Source organism: Lepus europaeus, chromosome 5 (assembly GCF_033115175.1).
Source record: "Lepus europaeus isolate LE1 chromosome 5, mLepTim1.pri, whole genome shotgun sequence".
NCBI lineage: Eukaryota > Metazoa > Chordata > Mammalia > Lagomorpha > Leporidae > Lepus > Lepus europaeus.
Genome location: NC_084831.1, coordinates 21,485,566 through 21,492,519, shown reverse-complemented (window position 1 = coordinate 21,492,519; position 6,954 = coordinate 21,485,566).

The following is a 6,954-nucleotide window of genomic DNA, read 5'->3' as shown; positions in this document are numbered from 1 at the left end:
TACGACGTGCATCAGAAAAGCAGTATGGATCCGTGGAGAGGACGCCCTTGGGCAGACCGCCGCCCTGCTTCAGCCCCGCGCCTCTACCCGGTCTCCCAGGCCGCCAAACACGAGACTTTTGTAGACGCGGGAACAGGAAGTCCCCTCAGTCCCCGTCACGTGGGCGAGGAGGGCTGCAGGGCGTGTGGATTGGGGTGACCGTAGCCATCCACTCACTAAATGCTGTCGTAGATGAAACCTGCTGCAGAGAAGTGGCCCCACGTAGAAGGCCCTCAGAGGACAGGGCTTGGACTTAGAGACAGCCTCTCGCTGGCGCCCAGTTCTCAGGATGGAAAGCTGCTTGTGGATTCCCCCCCCCCCCCCAAGATGTATTTATTCTAAAGGTGGAGCTTCAGAGAGAGGCAGAGTCTTCCATTGGCTGGTTCACTCCCCAACTGTCCTCCAGGCCGGGACTGGGCTAGGCGGAGCCAGGAGCTTCCTCATCTCCCACATGAGAGCAGGGGCCCAAGCACGAGGACCATCTTCCACTGCTTTCCCAGGCCATAGCAGGGAGCTGGATGGGAAGTGCAGCAGCTGGGACCCCAACCGAGGTCCATATAGGATGTTGCAGGCGGGCCGCTTAGCTGCCTGGGTTGCTGCTTTCTACGCGTGGTGATTGGCGTCTGTTTCGGACGGTGAAGCTAATTCTTCAGGGCTTGAGGGTCCCTCTCTGGGGCTTCCCTGAGCTGATGGGCCCCGAAGGGCTTTCCTTCCCAGTCTGCACATCCTGAGCCTCTGTTTGGCCTGCAATCCAAAACCTCATCAGTCTGAAACCTTGAGGCCCACACACAAGCGCCCCGACTTCCAGCATGATCCTGGTGGTTGGGTGCTCTGGCTCTAGATCGAGACCTTGCTAATTCTGCTGGCAAAGTTGTTTAACCGAGTCTGATGTGGATGGTAGTGCTTACCTCAGAGTTGCAAAGGAAAAAAGTTGGGAAAAGCACTGGGTCCAAAACCTGGCATCCAGTGCATTCCCCAAAGCGGCAGTTGCTGGCCTTTGAATTGTAACTGCAAATTAGTGATTTTCCCAGTCACTGTGCTGTGTTCTTTGCTTACTATTTTTTTTAAAGATTTATTTATTTATTTATTTGAGAGGTAGAGTTACAGACAGTGAGAGGGAGAGACAGAGAGAAAGGTCTTCCATCTGCTGGTCCACTCCCCAGATGGCTGCAACGGCTGGAGCTGTGCCGATCCGAAGCCAGGAGCCAGGAGCTTCTTCCAGGTCTCCCATGCGGGTGCAGGGGCCCAAGCACTAGGGTCGTTGTCTTCTACTGCTTTCCCAGGCCATTAGCAGAGAGCTGGATGGGAAGAGGAGCAGCCGGGACTAGAACCGGTGCCCATATGGGATGCTGGTGCCGCAGGCAGAGGATTAACCAATGCGCCACAGCACTGGCCCCTTTTGCTTACTATTTTTAAATTTTATTTCCGGTATGGGAGATTTTTTTTTTTTTTTTTTGACAGGCAGAGTGGACAGTGAGAGAGAGAGAGACAGAGAGAAAGGTCTTCCTTTGCCGTTGGTTCACCCTCTAATGGCCGCCGCGGTAGCGCGCTGCGGCCGGCGCATGGCAGGAGCCAGGTGCTTCTCCTGGTCTCCCATGGGGTGCAGAGCCCAAACACTTGGGCCATCCTCCACTGCACTCCCTGGCCACAGCAGAGAGCTGGCCTGGAAGAGGGGCAACCGGGACAGGATCGGTGCCCCGACCGGGACTAGAACCCGGTGTGCCGGCGCCGCAAGGCGGAGGATTAGCCTGTTGAGCCACGGCGCCGGCCGGTATGGGAGATTTTTAAACACTGATTTTCAATGTTAAACTTGATGAGACAACAATCTTTGTCTACTATGCTTTCTCATCAAATACCTATGTTTGAAACATGGTAGTCATTGAAATATTTTGAATTCAGAAGTAAACAATAGGGCTGGCACTGTGGCATAGCAGGTAAAGCCACCGCCTGCAGTGCCAGCATCTCATATATCTCCGTAACTCTTTCAAATAAAATATTTAAAAAAACAAAAAACATTATCCCTGTCCTAATTTTCCACTCTCTTGAGGTGACTATTCCCAAATGTTTTCTCTAGAATCTATCTGCATCTTTAAAAAAAAAAAAGTTATTTATTTGAAAGGCAGAGAGAGCAGGAGACTGAGAAAGATCTTCCATCTACTGGTTCACCCCTCAAATGCCTGTAACAGCACAGCCTGTCCAGGCCTAAACCAGGAGACTGGAACTCCATCAGGGTCTCCCAGCAGGCACCCAAGGCACCCTCTGTTGCTTCACAGGTGTATTAACAGGAAACTGGATTAGAAGGGCAGGGCAGAGTAGCTAGAACTCCAGCTGGTACTTAACCTGCTGCAACACAATGTTCATCCCATGTATTTCTTTGTAAGATTTATTTATTTACTTGAAAGGCAGGGTTAGAGAGAGAGAGATCTTCCATCTACTGGTTCACATCTCAAGGCCAGAACTTGGCTGATCCAAAGCCAAGAGCCAGGAGCTTAATCTAGGTCTCCCACATAGACGTAGGGTCCTAAGCACTTGGGCCATCTTCCCTGCTCTGCCAGGCTATTAGCAGGGAGCTGAATCAGAAGTGGAGCAGCCAGGACACAAACCAGTGCCCATATGGGATACCGGCAGTGCAGGCGGCAGCTTTACCTGCTATGCCACTGTGCTGAGCCCTCTCCCCCACCCCATGTATATTTCTATATTCTCTTCATTTGTAGTTTCACATATTCTAGCAACTGCATAAATACACATTTCTATCTGACAGAGCACTATTGAATATTTAATTACCTAGGCGTCTTCAAAAAGTCATAGAAAATTGGCATTATCTTTTTAAGATTTTATTTGAAAGGCAGATATTGTCCATCTGCTGGTTAACTCCTCAATTAAATGGCCACAATGGCCAGGGCTGGACCTGGCCAAAGCCAGGAACTTCATCCCAGTTGCCTATGTGGGTACAGGGCCCAAGTACTGCTGCTTTCCCAGGACTCTTGTAGGGAGCTGGATTGAAACTGGAGCAGCTGGAACTTGAACCTGCACCCACACAGGATGCCAGTGTCGCAGGAAGGCAAGCTTTACACGCCATGCCACAACATCGGTCCCTATTTTTTTTTTTTTTTTGGCCCCTAACTTTTAACTCCATTTCCCCAAAAATTCTTTGAAGTCTCCTGTGTCTTTGTAGCTGAGTCATTATATTATGCTATGATCATGTTTGGGGATAACCAACCCAAGATGGAGAATGGAGAACGGAGAAAGGATAAAGTTGAAAGTTCTTGATGTTGGAGCACGCAAGAGATTTGTACTTTTGATATGTTGGCACTGAATTACTGTCACATGGACAAAACTATGTAAATGAAAAAGCAAGGCAAGATAACTACAGGGAACCAAGAGTGCATACACTCAAAAGGGCAGGTATTTGTGAAGCATCTACCTTGTGTCTGGCAGTGTTCTAATACACAGACGGCACCGAGGCAGGGCTTTGCAGCTCTTCGGTCCAATATGAGGAAAAGAAAGTGAGGTTCCAGGCTCAGGTGGTGGCTGATTTAGAGTCCAGCCTAATGTGAACTCATGTCTCTTGACCTCAAGCAAGCCATGTCAACTCCCAGGGCCTGCTTCCTAGGGATAGCAATTCCTCCTTTGCAGGGCTGATGTAAGCATTAAACAGGCCATTTGCATGATGTTTGGATCATTTTAAGTCTCAATATACAGGGGCTGGTGTTGTGAAAGTTAAGTCAGGGCCGGTGCTGTGGCATATTGGGTAAAGCTGTTGTCTGCAGTGTCGGCATCCCACATGCCCGCAGGTTCAAGTCCCAGCTGTGTTACTTCCGATCAAGCTCTCTGCTATGGCCTGGGAAAGCAGAAGATGGCCCAAGTCCTTGGGCCCCTGCACCCACGTGGGAGACCCGGAAGAAGTTCCTGGCTCCTGGCTTCGGATTGGCCCAGCTTAGGCTGTTGAGGCCATTTGGGGAGTGAAACAGCAGATAGAAGACTGCCTCTTTGTAAAAAGAAAGGAAAGGGGGCTGGCGCTGTGGCTCAATTGGTTAATCCTCCACCTGCAGCGCCAGCACCCCATATGGGCACCAGGTTCTAGCCCTGGTTGCTCCTCTTCCAGTCCAGCTCTCTGCTGTGGCCCGGGAGGGCAGTGGAGGATGGCCCAAGTGCTTGGGCCCTGCACCCGCGTGGGAGACCAGGAGAAGCACCTGGCTCCTGGCTTCGGATCAGCACAGCGCTGGCCATGGTGGACATTTGGGGAGTAACCAACGGAAGGAAAACCTTTCTCTGTCTATAAATCTGCCAAATTAAAAAAAAAAAAAAAAAAAAGTGGGGTCGACGCTGTGGGACAGCGGGTTAAAGCTCTGACCTTAAGCGCCGGCATCCCATATGGATGCAGATTCTAGTCCCGGCTGCTCCTCTTCTGAACCAGCTCTCTGCTATGGCCTGGGACATCTTGGGGAGTGAACCTCTCTACCTGTCTCTGTAACTCTTTCAAATAAATATATCTTTAGAAAGGGAAAAAAAAAAAAAAAAGGAAGTTAAGCCACCACCTGCAACACTGGCATCCCATATGGGCCGCTCCACTTCCAATTCAGCTCCCTAATAATGTGTCTGGGAAATCAGCGGAAGATGGCCCAAGTCCTTTGGCCCCTGCATTCACATGGCAGAACTGGATGGAGTTCCAGGTTCCTGGCTTCACCTCCAGCCCCAGCGATTGCAGTGATTTGGGGAGCAAACTAGCGGATGGAAAGATCTGTTCATCTCTCTGTAACTCTACCCTTCAAATAAGTAAATCTTTAAAAATAACCAGGTCTCAATACACAGCAGTTGTTCCTGAGAATGGGGTTCCTGGGTTGCACCATATCGCAGTGCCTGGGTTTGAGCTTCTTTTTCAAAGATATTTATTTGGAGGCCAGCACTGTAGTATAGCAGGTAAAGCCGGCATCCCATATGGACACCGGTTCAAGTCCCGGCTGCTCCACTTCCGATCCAGTTCTCTTCTATGGCTTGGGAAAGCAGAAGACGGCCCAAGTCCTTGGGCCCCTGCACTTGCATGGGAGACCCAGAAGAAGCTCCTGGCTTCGAATCAGCACAGCTCCAGCCGTTGCAGCCAATAGGGGAGTGAACCAGAGGATGGAAAACCTCTCTCCCTCTCCTTCTTTCTCTGTGTTTTTTTTTTTGGACAGGCAAAGTGGACAGTGAGAGAGAGACAGAGAGAGAAAGGTCTTCCTTTTCCGTTGGTTCACCCCACAATGGCCGCTGCGCTACGGCCGGCGCACGGTGCTGATCCGAAGCCAGGAGCCAGGTGCTTCTCCTGATCTCCCATGGGGTGCAGGGCCCAAGCACTTGGGCCATCCTCCACTGCACTCCCGGGCCAGAGCAGAGAGTTGGACTGGAAGAGGAGCAACCGGGACAGAATCTGGTGTCCCGACCGGGACTAGAACCCGGTGTGCCAGCACCGCAGGTGGATTAGCCTATTGAGCTATGGCAGCACCGGCTAGCTTTCAAATAAATGAATAAAGCTTTAAAGAAAAATAAGTAAAAAAAAAAAAAAAAAAAGAAAGAAAGAAAAAAAGAAAAAAGGATATGGGGAGTCAGGCCAGCACTGTGGTGCAACAGGTTAAGCCACTGTCTGCAATGCTGGCATCCCCCATAGGCACTAGCTAAAGTCCCGGCTACTCTACTTCTGATCCAGCTCTTTGCTATGGCCTGGGAAAACAGTAGAAGATGGCTCAGTCCTAGGGCCCCTGCACCCACGTGGGAGACCTGGAAGAATCTCCTGGCTCCTGATCAGCACAGCTCCAGCCATTGTGACCATTTGTGGAATGAATTAGCAGATGGAAGCTCTCTTCCTCTGCCTCTCTGTAACGCTGCCTTCCAAATAAACAAATACATCTTAAGAAAAAAAATAAGTAAAAATTTATTTTGGTGCAAAAATATAGCTGGTGGGGCCAACATTGTGAAGCATATTAAGTTGCTGCCTGCAACACTGCCACCATTACATGTGGGAGCTGGTGCAGGTTCCAGCAGCTCCAGTGTTTTTTTTGTTTTTTGTTTTTTTTTTTTTTAAGATTTTTTTTACTTGAAAATCAAGAGTTACAGAGGGCCAGCGCCGTGGCTCACTAGGCTAATCCTCCGCCTGCGGCACCAGCACACCAGGTTCTTGTCCCGGTAGGGGCGCCGGATTCTGTCCCGGTTGCCCCTCTTCCAGGCCAGCTCTCTGCTGTGGCCCAGGAAGGCAGTGGAGGATGGCCCAAGTGCTTGGGCCCTGCACCCGCTTGAGAGACCAGGAGAAGCACCGGGCTCCTGCGTTCGGATCAGTGTGGTGTGCTGGCCGCAGCGCGCTGGCCGCGCTGGCCATTGGAGGGTGAACCAATGGCAAAAGAAAGACCTTTCTCTCTCTCTCACTGTCCACTCTGCCTGTCAAAAAAATAATAAATAAATAAACAAATAAGTTACAGAGAGGCAGAGAGACAATGTTCTTCCACCTGCTGGTTCACGCCCCAGTTGTCCACAATGGTCAGAGATGCACCAATCCGAAGCCAGGAGCCAAGGGTGCAGGGGGCCCATCTTCCACTACCTTCCCAGGCCATAGAAGAGAGCTGGATAGGAAATGGAGTAGCCAGGACATGAACTGGTGCCCAAATGGGATGTTGGCACTGCATGTGGCAGCTTTACCCGCTACGCCACAGCGCCAGCCCCTGCTCTACTTCTGATTCAGCTCCCTGGTGGTATGCCTGAAGAAAGCAGTGCAGGATGGCCCAGAAATAATGAATCCTTAAAAAAATACACACACACACACACACACAGCTGGTAATATGCATTTCCCATGAATTTCTGGAGCCCATGCAAGGTCCACTGCAACTTTTGCAAAAATGGAAATTTTGTTTTAAAGATTTGAAAAGCCAAGACACAGAGGGAGACACT